Below are 12,617 nucleotides of genomic sequence, written 5' to 3'. Positions count from 1 at the left end.
TCTTTCCCAACTGGAATAGCTGAGACAACCCCACTCCCCCTTCCAACCTACAGTCTGGGAAGCAGGGGTGGAAAAAGCCCTTTTCACTCCTTCCTGGGCTCTCTGCCTTTTCCCAGCATAAGCTGCTTTCTTTAATTAGGTGGGAGCTGTGGGATCTGTTAGTCTCCTCCAGTGGGTAGGATCTTTATCCCCTCTACTGGGAGGCTGCTTTTCTGCTCTGCACACACCTACATGGTATTTCCTTTCCCTAGGCCCTAGGCCTAGATCCTTTGCCACATTTGCATCCTATAACATTTTGTGGGAGAAGGAGTATTGATGAGCCTAGGTCACTGCTGTCTCCTTGTTCTCAGCCCAGCAGCTTCCTCCCTTTGGTTTCCTCTGCCTCCCCAACTCCTCATGTGGGGTGTATGTAGCTGTACTGCTAGGGAGTTCTATGCAAGACAGACTGCCCACAGTGGGTTGGGAAGGGGAAAGGGGTTCTAGGGAGATGGGGTGGGAGGATGGGGTGTTATGGGTGGGTGAAGGAGCCAAGTGGTAGATGTTGGTGTAGCATAGAGAGGATGTAGACTACAGGGTTTGGGTGCTGAATGCAGTAATGGGAACAGGGATGGAAAAGAAGGAGGTGTTGCGAGGTGCAACTGAACCCAGTCATAACACAGACTCTGCCCAGGTTAAAATGTATAGATTTTATTGCAGTGGGGACCTCCATGGCCCCAATCCACAGCTGCCACCTTTTCTTGGTATTGCACTGCTTGCACTCCATCCAGCCCTTTGTTCTTGTAGCTGGCCCCCACTGTGACCCCTTGAGGAGAGGACAGCAGGGGGCCACGTGCCACTCGGCCACACCAGGACCTGCAGGAGATGAGGAATCTTGGAGCATTACATGAGAGCAGGGCAGAGGCTCCTCAGCTTGTTCAGCCCATTCTCCCCATCACTGACTGGGGCATCCCCCCAGCTTTGGAGATCCCAGTGCCCTGTTAGTCTGGCCACTGCTGAAGCACTCCCTGTGCCTGTAGTCCCCAGGCAGGTCCATGTTACTCGAGCAGCTCTGCGAACTGCCCTGGGTTTCTGGCATTGAGTGGCCCCAGGAAGTTGTAGGAGCTTGGCCTCATCTCCAGAAGCCCTCTGGTTCATATCTTCTTTACTCCAGCCCTTGACTCTTACAGCTCAGTGGAGGGGCCTGGAGCAAGTCCTCCCTTCCCTCCCACTCCCTTCTCAGGATATAGATCATAGCACATGGCCAGGCCATCCACCACCCCAAAGTAGCCATCAGAGGCACTGCTTCCTCCCTAGCCTCACTCCCTCGTCTGGCAGCCAGTTGGGGTATTGGGAGAGGTGCCAGGAGTTTGGCTGCTTCTGTGGAGCCTGAACTGAGCAAGATCAATCATCAAGGATCAAAGGAACAAGATTGCTAAAAAAAAAAAAAAAAAAAAAGATAACTGGGAGCAGCAAGAAGAGTTGGTGGGAGCATGTCAGCTCACAAGAGGCTGCAGGCTTCAGCTGCCTGTGATGCAGCTCCGAATCTCTCCTCCAAGATATGCTAAATAGCAAATATTTTGTGTTAATGAGGCTGGGCCAGACAATATGGAGTGCTTAGTAAAGTACTGAAGACTGAAGGGGAAAGGCCAGGGTTAGGGTCTGGCTGAGCTGTGCTGGTTAGGATGGACATCTCTGCTTTCAGTCATTTGGGTTAATATTTTGTCAGAAAAAAGTCATTGAAACATTTCAACTGTGGGGAATGCCCTTTTCTCCCTCCCCTCCCCTCCCTGGTAAACAGACCCCTGGAACAGACTTCAGGTGCATTTCTGATGCCATCACTGTGGAGACAGCTGCTTGGCAACTGTTGCCAGGGGTTCTTGGTCTGCCTTGTGTCTCCCAGGTGGCTGTGGGTGAAGCAGAGTCTCTCTCTTGGTGGAAAGGGGAGACACAAGCCCAGGCTGCAGGGCAAATGGTACCCGGACAGAGCCTGCCATTTTGGGGTGGCCCAGGGAAGTAGCAGGGCCAGCCAAGGGATTGAGAGAACAGTGCAGGATGTGGGAGATTCAGCCTGTCTCATGGCTTCTCCTTTTGTTGATGAGTATGTCCCTCCGCTCCAGCTGTGCTTGATGTACAGACAGGTACAATCCCCCTTCACCTTTGGCTGGCTGGGAACTGACTGGGCTGTAGCAGCCAGCACTTTGCATAGTGCCACATTCTGGGGGCAGCTAGTTCCTTGGTAGCAGGTGTCACTGGGCTAAGGGCCAGATTTGAGAGTGCATTAGGGTGTCCCATCCCTGATCTACTGGTGCCCCTCCCAATCTACTGCCCCCTTCTTTCCCGAACCTGGGTTTCTCCCTGCCCCCCCCCCAAACACACATACACTCCCACTGTGCTTGTTCTGTCATGGGGGGCAGGGTAGAGGGGAAACTCACCACGGGGGGTCCTTCTAGGTCTTGATCCCCAGGGCATGCAGACACTTGTAGTATGATTCCAGCAGCTCCTTGCATGAGTCCTCTCCCTTCTCCTTCACACTGCAGAGGTGATTGGGACTGGTCTGAAACTCCCCCTCATAACATCCATGAGCCCACCTACCCCAGTATCCTTCCCACTCCTTGCTGCCCCGGATCAGTCCCAGAGCATATCCAACCTCATATCTTCCCTATAACTTCCCGTCAGCCCCATGCAGCATGTTCTTCCTTTTCAGATATTCCCCCTAGGGTCCATCTAACCTACTATGTCCTCCCCACCCCTCTCAGACCCCAATGGAGGCTGTACAAGGAGATGGCTGGCTGGATAGACAGATGTGTGGGGGAGGCAGTGGTGTGTACACGGAGGAATGTATGGCATTTATGGTATTTCCTTGTCTTCTGAAGCAGGTTTCTTAGTGAAGGAAGTGGACAGATCTAGCCTGAGTCCACTTTGGCAGACAGAGCGGGTGTTTCACTCCATTGTCTGTTTGCTTGCCTCACCATATCCTGCTCCTGCTGAAATCCAACTCTGGGCCCAGAGGTGCCCAGGGTCTGTTTCTCCTCTCTGTAACCTGGCACTAGACTGTGTAACTGGTGTTGGACAGGTCCAGAATCTGTGTATGCTCTGGCTGCCAGATGCTCAATTCTATTTGAGCCACCAGGTGGCAGCAAAGACTAGGTAATAACTGAGGCTGGGGTCAAGGATCAGAGTCCCAGCCCCTGGCCTTGGGGTGGCCTATGCTTCTGCTATCCTCCTTCCTTGAGTCCAGTCCTAGATGCCAAGTTTATCCTTGGGGTGACGCTGGTACAAGTATAGGTGCATCAGGGGAGATTTCCTCTCATTTGCAATGGCTTTTGGGCAGAAAGGTGCCATGGAAAGGCACGCAGTATGTCTGCAGGGCTGGAGCATTAACCTCTGGGGTGCCACCTGGGCACAAACCCAGCCCATGAGGATAGTGTCCACCCACATGGCAGAGAAAAGCATCCAGCAGGACTTCTCCTCAGGGGGAGGGTCAGGGACAGAGGGCCCTGAGAGAGCAGACTTGCTTATGGGACGGGCATGGGACTGGAGGGGATGGGAGCATTCACATTGCACCAGACTGTATGGTGTCATGTTCGGGGCCGTAGGCCCAGCACATGGATAATGACTGAGTTTTGGTCGCAATCAGAGCTCTTAGAAGGATGGCACCTAGGATCCATCTGAGATTGGGCCTGGGCAGCAGGGAGTGGGAGCTCCCAGATGGGGCTGGGCCTGGGCTAGGTGGAGGCTTCTCTGAGGCAGTAAGGGCTGCAAGAAAGAGCAGGCTTCAGTATTGCTCCTCTAGGATGGGAAGGGAGGTTCTCATTTGGGATCCCAGTTTGGGTGTCTGAGATTGACACCCTTGAGAGCCACTGGAAAGACTCCCTGTCCCCTCATTTACTTCATGGGCATTGACCAGGCTGTGGCAGGGGCTGGGTGCCCCACTTGTATGGAATCCAGGACACCTAGATTTACCCTATGCTTCTGCCATCCTTCTTGCTTGAGTCCAGTCCTAGAGGCCAAGTTTATCCTGGAAAAATCAAATGGCCAAGTGGGGAGGATAAGTGGGGAACTTGTTTGGGATGTAGGTTCTGTCATGTCCTTGTACCATTTGTCCTGGGCCCCACCTTAGGCACCATGAGAAGGTAGCCCTGACACTGGTGCTGGAGCATGCACCCATGGGAGGCTGGGGTGAGGAGGGACTGAGATGAGCTGCCTTTTTACATCTTCATTAGGGGCAGAATGGGAAGAGATGCAGGTCCAGTCAGACCATGCCTTAGAATTAGGCGTGCAGCAGACCCTCCATGGCCAACTGCAGCCTTGGGGCTGGGAAGGAAAGCTAGAAGGCTTGGCCCCGGTCGTAGCCAGTGACACCACCTGAGTCCCCAGAAAGGCTGTGCCCACTGCTCAGAGATGCAGTGCTGCCCCCCTTTTATCTTTGTTCCCTGAGGCCCCAAATTGCTTGAGAAGGTGTGAGCTGCCCAGACACTAGAGTTCCTTGGCCCTCTATGAGGGAGGCCCAGGCCCTGCTGTGCCACCTGGGCTGGGGACGATACAGGATGGTCAGTGCACCTGTTGGGGGGTGACCAACAAAGCCCAGGCCAGGATCATCCCTCTGCCTCCCCACTCTCCCTAATCCCAGCCATAAACTGTGTCTGTCCCTGGTTAACAATGTGCCACCCTCCCCTGGTTTCTGGGAGAGCACATGGCAGCCCTGGGGCAATCATGCTGCAGCCGGCTGGGATGCTAGTGCTGGGTTAACCCTCTGTTTGCCAGGAGAAGCAGGGTACCTTGGCCCTAACCCAGTGCTACATTAGTCCCATCCCTGTGCTGTATTAACTCTGTCCTTGCTGGGATGGAGCGGAACACACTGATCCTACCTTTGTGCCCATGTATCATAGGAGCTCTTTGCCCCCGACTGAATGAACTCAATCCCTGCTATGGATGCCAGTGCAACTGCCTCCTTGTTAACCCCCTTCTTGCCAGCCTGAAGCATAGACAACCAGTAACCATGCTGGACACCTTGGTACATACTCCATTTAACCCCCTCCCCGCCAATCTACAATGCCAATAGCTGGTAGCTCTGCTGTTGGAGATGACAATGTACTGCTTAGCTTCCCTCCTACCCTACCCCAAGTTAGCCTCCCTCCTGACATGTTGAGTGCAAGAGTTGATGGATTCACATACCTGTATATGGACAAGAAGTTATTGGGGCTGGGAGCCAGGACTCCTGGGTTCTCTCCTGGCTCTGGCAGGGGAGGGGGGACCAGTGGATTACAGCAGAGGAGCTGGGTGCCAGGACACCTGAATTCTGTTTCCTTTTCATCAGCATCATTTAGCTCTGGGGCTTACTGATATTTGGTTCCCAGCCTGGGACATGGTGAGGCCTGATCCTTGGTGGACAAATGCCTGACGTCCCCCTGCTTGCACTGAAAGTTGTGGTGCCCAGTGCCTTCTAGGCCAGTGGTTCTCAATCTTTTTTGTTCCAGGACCCATTTGTAAACATCGATGGCCGGTCCCGGCCCAGTGCCCCTCACTCCTGGCCCTCTGCCCCCTGCAGCACCTTGCAGGCTGGAACTCTGCCAGCCTGCAAGGGAAGGGCCATGGTTTCCCAGGTTTTTCTCCTTTAAAGGAGAATCCATAAGTTTGATGGTCCATTTTTAAAGTTTGTTTGTGACCCTTTCATATATTCTTGCGGCCCACTTTTGGGTCGCAACCCATGGGTTGAGAAATGCTGTTCTAGACAAGGACATATGTAAGCAACTGACTCCCCAGCCCATGTGGAGATGCACCTGGTCAACTAGCCTTGTGCTGCCTCAGTTTTACCCTGAACTCCCAGACTGGGTCTTGACCTGTCTCTGTCCTGCTAGGGCTCGGCCAGAGCTGGCAGCAGCACTGGCTGTCTGCACACAGGAGGGGAGATGGCTGGCTCAGGGGATGCTGCTCCTACTGCTGTCAGGGCATAGAGGGGCCAGGGCCTGTCATGAACAGATGAGGGAGGCAACAGGTAGGATGCTTTTGAGGGATGATTTAGGGTGACAAGCTGGACTTTGAGCCCAGAGAGGGAACCCTGGGGGCCCTTCCAGCAGACAACGGGTACAATGAAGAATAGGGAGGGTCAGCTGGGAGCTGGTCCCCACAGCCCAGGAGACTGGCATGAGGCTATGACCAAAATAGGGTAAAAGTGGGATGGTGTGAGTTCATGTACCAGCAGAGAAGAGGTTAAAGGCAGGGAATGGGCAGTGGAGGATGAGGGACAGACAAGGAGGGGTTAATGTCCCCCTCCTTCCCAGGCTCCTCATTACCCCTGCCTGGCCGCCCCCAAGCTCCTTTCTCTGGAGCTAATGAGGCCCAGGCTGAGTCAGCAGCAGCACCCAGTCCCAGTGCCCTGCCCTGCCCCACAGCTGCTCAGCCCTGATAACCAGCTCTGGAGGGGGGAGGGATGGCAGGACAGGGGAGGGAGGCCTGGTGCTGGGGGGAGGTGGCAATGAGGAAGATGTGTTCTTTGGGAGGAGAGGGGGGCACAGTGGGGTGGAGGAAGCGTGCCAAGGGGGCACCCCAAGTAGACCCTGGGGGTCAGTTGGGAGGAAGGGGGTATTTCCAGGTGACCCAGTGAAGGAGGTATGATTGGGGACAGCCACTTTAGGTCACGCCTCTGCCTATGCCAGCCAATTCAGATCTACTACCTCATTCCTTTCCCTCGCCCCGCCCCACCAGCTCCCTGTCGCCATGGCAACATGCTTGCAAGACCCAAAATGGGTCATTGCAGCAGGGATGCACAGGGGTCACGTGGACGCCAGCCCTGCAGGGCTGCATCTCTACAGCAAGCTCTGCCTGGGCCCGTCAACTCCCATTATGCCAGCCGCAACCACATAGGGGTGGAGGAGGGCAGCACAAGCAAGGCAGGGATGGGAAAGGAGGAATGGGAGCCAGGACTCCTGGGTTCTTGATAGCCCCTTGCCTCAGTGCTGGGTGGGAGTGAATTCCGGTTCTGTGCCGAGCAAGGGACTTGCCTGTCGGGACTGACAGTACAGCCTGCATCCGCAACTTTGCTCTTAGTGTGTGTGTGCCGCAGAGGTAGTAGAGGCTCCATGGCACCATGCATTAGCCCTAACAGAGCGGAGCGGTTCAGCCCATCAGGGAGGGAAAGCCCTGACAGGGTACTGAGCTTCCTCAGTGAGGCAGTGGGCATGTGCAAGGTGTCTGCTGTTGATGTCACTGTATTGATAACATGGAACCAAAGAGCTGACAGCATGACAGTGAGCAACCAACTTCGAGCCTCCTTGGATTCCCCAGCCTGAATAACGCAAGGGGCATGCATGTCAGTGGGCATGTAGAGGGAAGCTTTAAGAGTACAAAGGCATGTGTGTGTGTGCAGTAGAGCTATGAATATCTGAACTGTGTGCAATAGGCATGTGCAGGCTGACCACAGGGGCTGTGTGCACAGGGGCTGCAGGGATCCTGGCCTCAGCACGGGACTGGACCCTGTTGGATGTGTTTGGCTGTGGCTGGCAGTGCACTGTAGCCCTGCATGCATGCTGTTGGGGCTCCCAGGGGAATCCACTGCTAAGATTAGCCTGGCAGCAGGAAATGGGAGCAGGGATTATATAAAGCATGGCAATAACTGCTGGTCCTACAGAGCAAAGTGCCTCACCCTGTCTGTGCAGAGGGGGAGAGACAGTGATAGTGAGGAGCCTGAGACATGCCCTCAACTATGGTCACAGAAAAGGCTGGGCCAGATCCTAGGTGTCCAGGCTCCCATCCTGTTCTCTACCTGCTAGACCAGTGATTTCCAACCAGGGTGCTACAGCACCCTGGGGTGCCCTGAGATCCTTTCAAAGGTGCTGCAAAGTGCTACACTACGTTAACACTGTTAGGTTTACAAAAATGGTTCACAAGATAAGCCCAGAGTTTTGGGAGTAAAAAGGATGATAATCACTGTGCTAGATCCCACTTCCATGCCAGAGTTGAGATAGAGTTCAGGAGTTTGGCTCCCAGCCCCCTGCTGTAACTGCAGACCTCCAGATTCCTGCAGAGCAGGGCCCAGACCCTGTCCACTCCAAGAGTTTCAGAGGAGCTGAGCTGGGATTTCCTCCACTCCTGCATGTGATGGATGGGACATGGAGTTTATTTCAGGCCCCATCCCTGCACCCATCTTCCCTTGGGCCTGCTCCAGATCCCCAGGGCAGGTTTGAGGAACAGGTTTGAGAAGGAAGGGATTTGTGTGGGCACAGGCCCTGGCAGATTCGTGAGTGGCGGGGAAGGCTCCCAAGTTAGCTTTCCCTCTGCCCCTCAGCTTTAGGTTGGCTGGCTCCCAGCAGCATTGCCTGAGGACAGTTCACTGAGTTAATCCCTTAATCTGACACAGCAGAAGTGGGAGGAGGCTGGGCAGGAGGCTGCAGCCAGAGCTGATCTCTGGCAGGTGGAAAAAGCAGCACAGGGATTGGGGGGTGCCTGGGCCAGAGGGTGGGTCAAGATGAAGGGGGCAGAGACTGGACAGAACCACTACCGGTGACAGGACTCACTGGCAGGACCCTCTGAGTCCGTCACCCTAAATGAGCCCCTTGCCCAATACTCTCCATCCGCAGGCAGCCTCTAATCTGTCTGACCCTACTGCCCAACTCACAGAGGATCCTCAAATCTTGTGAGTTCTGACTCACCCCAGTGGAGGGTAGCAACATGGGGGGTGGGGATGTTGGGGGGCATCTTGAAGTCCAGTCACCAGCCAGTCCGGAGTGGGCCTGCTAAGATTACAGACAGGTCCTGCCTGTCCTTTGGGTGCTCTTGCCTGGACCCAATTTCACTCAGCCTGTGCTGGGTAGGGGACACAGCGCTCACCCCACATCAGCTTCCCATCACACACAGCCAGGAAGCAGCCAGACACTGCCATCACCCGGGGTGCATTGGGCCACCGCACATAAAGCAGCTGCTAACAGAGGGCATAGCTATATGCCTCTCCCCCCAAACAGGGACCCTCCCCCCTGCCCCATGTCTGCAGGCAGAGATCCTTGCCGTGCTCCACAGAGCCCCACTCCACCATCCAGACTAAGATCCCTGCCTTGAACCATGGAGCCCCATCCATACTGAGCACCCTGCCAACACCACATAGAGTCCTCATGCACATTGAGCACCCACCCCAGTGAGCTTTTATGCACGCTGAGATCCTTATCTCCAGTCCCAATATTTTGGAGAAGGTGGGGTGCCAGCCTTCTCCCCCGCAACTCCCAGGCTGTGTCCACTTTGCCCACGGCAAGACCCATTAGCACTCACCATTTCTCCATGGCTGTTTTGAGTTCGGCACAGGGTGGCTTCCCGTTGGGTGCGTTGGGGGTCTCGTCCTTGAGAGCCTCCCCTGTGCTGGGGCTGTCTGACATGCTGGGCTGTGTGTCTGTCTAGCTGTGCATCTGTCTGCGGACGCACCAAGCTGCCTGTGTCTAGTGCAGTGGGAACAGTGCCAGGCAGCAGTGGGGGTGGTGTTAGGGGGGAAGTTTGGGAGAGGCTGGACAGAGCTTGGTTATTCAAGATATGTCAGAACCACTCCAGAGTTCATGCTCAGACTCTTGGCCTGGGCCTGACACTGCCCTCCTCACCACCATTCCCCCCTCCAGCTGCGCCTGGGTAGGGGACTAGGATCAGCCATGCGTGCACGCGTATGTGTGTGTGTGTGTACCAGGAACAGTCGCAAGCGGGTGAAGGAACAGCCGCACGCGGATGCATGTGTATGTGTGTTTATCAATTTGCTCAAATCCACACTGACCCAGAAAAATTGTAGCCATGAGATTAGGCCAGGCACAGGCACATCCCCATGCGTCCCCGCCTCCTCCAGCCCTGCTGCCTTGAGTCCACTCTCCCTCCCCACACTTGCAGCAACAGGCAGTAGAGTTCCCCAGTGCCATATGGGCTACAGACACAGCCACGAATCTGCTAGTCACAGGATGGGGGTGGGGAGATGGAGGGGAAGGGATTCATGGTATCTCTGGGAGGGGTAGGGGGGCATGGCACCTTGCTCTTCAGGACTCGTGGGTGATTCTGTGTGCAAGTTTTAAGGGTGAGTGTGGAGACTGCAGGAATGTTGCCACAGGCAACTGGTAGGGGGGTCACAGGGTCACCCCAACAGGGCCATTCCCACTGCTGATGCCGGCATCCGTGAGTGCCCCCCAGACTCAGGAGGGACCAGTTGCCTATGAATGTTGCTGTGTGAGTGGTTGTGTGGGTGTGTGTGGGGAGGGGTGTGGATGTGTAACTGTTTGGGTTAGGATTTGTTGGGTAGAGGGTGTCATTGTGGAAGTGTTGGTGTGGATGTGTGTAAGACAGGTTGTGTGTGTGCACACTTGTAGAGTGTTGATGGTGGTGTGTGTTTTTGTAAGTATAGGAGGGTGGTGAATGTGTGTTCAGGTTTGCGTGTTGCTGTGTGGAAGAGATCTTAATGTGCTTATAGGGGGTGCATAGGTTTGCCTTTGCAGAAGTGTTTTTAGACCGTGTATGTGTGTGTTTGCAAGGGGGTGCTGGTCTGCATCTGCGTGTGTGCATGCGTGCATGTATGTGCATGTCCACGAACAAACTTATCTGCGTCACCCTGAGGCTACAATTTTTTCCAGGTCACTGTGGATGTGAGTAAGATGATAAACACCACGCCCTCAATCCACATCTCTTCCAGGGGCCTGCCTGGCTGTAGTTGCCATGTAGGGGGGAAAGGGGTGGGGGAAGGGAAGGGCAAGACAGTGTCTAGCCCAGGCCAAAGGAGAGGGGTTCTGAAGAGAACCCCAAACCTCTCCACCCCACAGTGTTGCAAGCCCTGATTCACCTTATGGGTGGGGCTAGTACTGTAACTAGGAAATTTGGTGCCCAGGGCAAGCCCACAGCAGCAGCCAGCCCTTGCCCCATGCACAAATCTAGGAGGCATGCGCCCCCCCATGCTTGCCCAGGAGTGCATGCTGTGATGGGAACTGCCCTTCCCCATCCCCATGCCCCACCAGACGAGCCTCTCGTGGCTCTATCCCATGTTCTGCCCCGGCTGGGCAGCGCCTGTTGGTGACCCTTTGCTTCATTGCCTGTCTTGCACCCCCCACCCTTGCTACAGTATTGGGTGGGGCCACACGATAGGTAGCCATCACAGCCAATCAGCAGTGAGGGATTGGCCTCTTCCTGCCTCTTCCAGCCATCTTCCTGGCAGCCTTTCCAGCAGGCAGCCCCTCTTCCCTCCTTCCCTGTGCCGGCAGGCTGCTGCAACACCCTGAAAAGCCACCATGTTTAATTTTCGGGGGGGGGGAGGATTTCCACAGATTTTGTTGTATGAGTTCTCTGTGTGCTTATGTGAGTCTGCATTGACCCCCAGTGGCTTGGCCAGGAATATGCAAAGTGCAAGATATGCACTAACATAGGGACTACAGCACACCCTGGGGACCAGGCTAGGGCTAGGAAATGTGAGCTCCCTGATGCAGCGCCCCATAGTGGCCACATTGTGTCTGTACATTGGATGTTGTGTACACTAATGTTGGGGATGCGGAGCTCCATGCTAAGTCCATACAGTCTGTTTAATGTATCTATTATAAAAAGCATTCCTGTCTCTGAGCCTGCTCAAACTCCAGACCCTACTTTCTGTCTCTGATGGGTGTACAAGTGCCCAGAAGGGGCCTTCCAGTCTAGTTACATTATATGAGGTTGTCCTCCAGGGCCCTGTTGCACTGCGTGTTGCTCCCAGACCTACTGAGACCAGGACCCTGTCAGGTCAGGTGCATCTTAGACATAGTCCATGTCTACAAAGTGAACTCTCCATGGCCTGCAGCACTATCCTTTGCTCCATGTGGGCTTCTTGCTGACCTGGAAGCAAGATAAAGGCCTCCATGTGGCAACATGGGAAGGATAGCTTAACTAGAACTGTTACTGGCAGTGCTAATTAGCCTACATGTCCGCGAGCAAACTTGTCTGTGTTACCCTGAGGCTACAATTTTTTCCAGGTCACTGTGGATGTGAGTAAGATGATAAACACCACGCCCTCAATGCACATCTCTTCCAGGGGCCTGCCTGGCTGTAGCTGCCATGTAGAGGAGAAAGGGGTGGGGGAAGGGAAGGGCAAGACAGTGTCTACATCTGCCTAGCCTACATGATGGCAGCTGTCCTAGGCTGAGGACATACTGTGCATAGTAGTGTGCTTGAAGGCATTGCCTCCCAGCACAGTAATTTTGCCCCATGAACATGACCACAGAGGACACAGGCAGATATGAATATTATATTGAGCTCAGAGGATACTGGTACAGGCTGTTACCACGCAACTGTTACACAAGCGTAACAAAATCAGTCCAACTTAACCCTGCTTCATCCAGGGTCAAAGTCAGACTGACTTAGCTCCTGCTATAGGCTCATATAGGCATAACATTTACAACATAATAGATGATGTGCATTCTGGAGCAGCAGATGGCCTTTGTTACTCCTTATAATTAGCACAAATTATTTAGGCTATAGTTTAGATTGAGACAGAAAGCTAAGGAAAGAAGCAGCAAAGCTAATAGTAACTGGTGAAAGAATATCATAAGCAAAAAGATTTTAAGATGTACATGAAAAGTTGAGTAAGCTAGGTAAGTCAGTTTGCAGTTACCTGGAGATAGCTTTGTGATTTTGTGCCATTTAGATCTAGACTTATTGCAGAAGTA

General features: G+C 54.1%; 1 long non-coding RNA gene across 1 annotated transcript; it reads right to left on the bottom strand.

Moving 5' to 3' along the window:
• Positions 1-671: 671 nt before the first annotated feature.
• On the bottom strand, positions 672-9,888 carry LOC102563116 (uncharacterized). The gene is made up of 3 exons (XR_363176.4): positions 9,238-9,888; positions 2,412-2,510; positions 672-852 (listed from the first exon to the last, which is right to left on the bottom strand). It is a non-coding gene; the product is annotated as an uncharacterized LOC102563116 (long non-coding RNA).
• Positions 9,889-12,617: the final 2,729 nt, after the last annotated feature.

This window comes from Alligator mississippiensis, chromosome 5 (assembly GCF_030867095.1).
Source record: "Alligator mississippiensis isolate rAllMis1 chromosome 5, rAllMis1, whole genome shotgun sequence".
Lineage (NCBI taxonomy): Eukaryota > Metazoa > Chordata > Crocodylia > Alligatoridae > Alligator > Alligator mississippiensis.
Note: the sequence above shows the minus strand (reverse complement) of the source record. Positions and strands in the feature narration are given on the sequence as shown.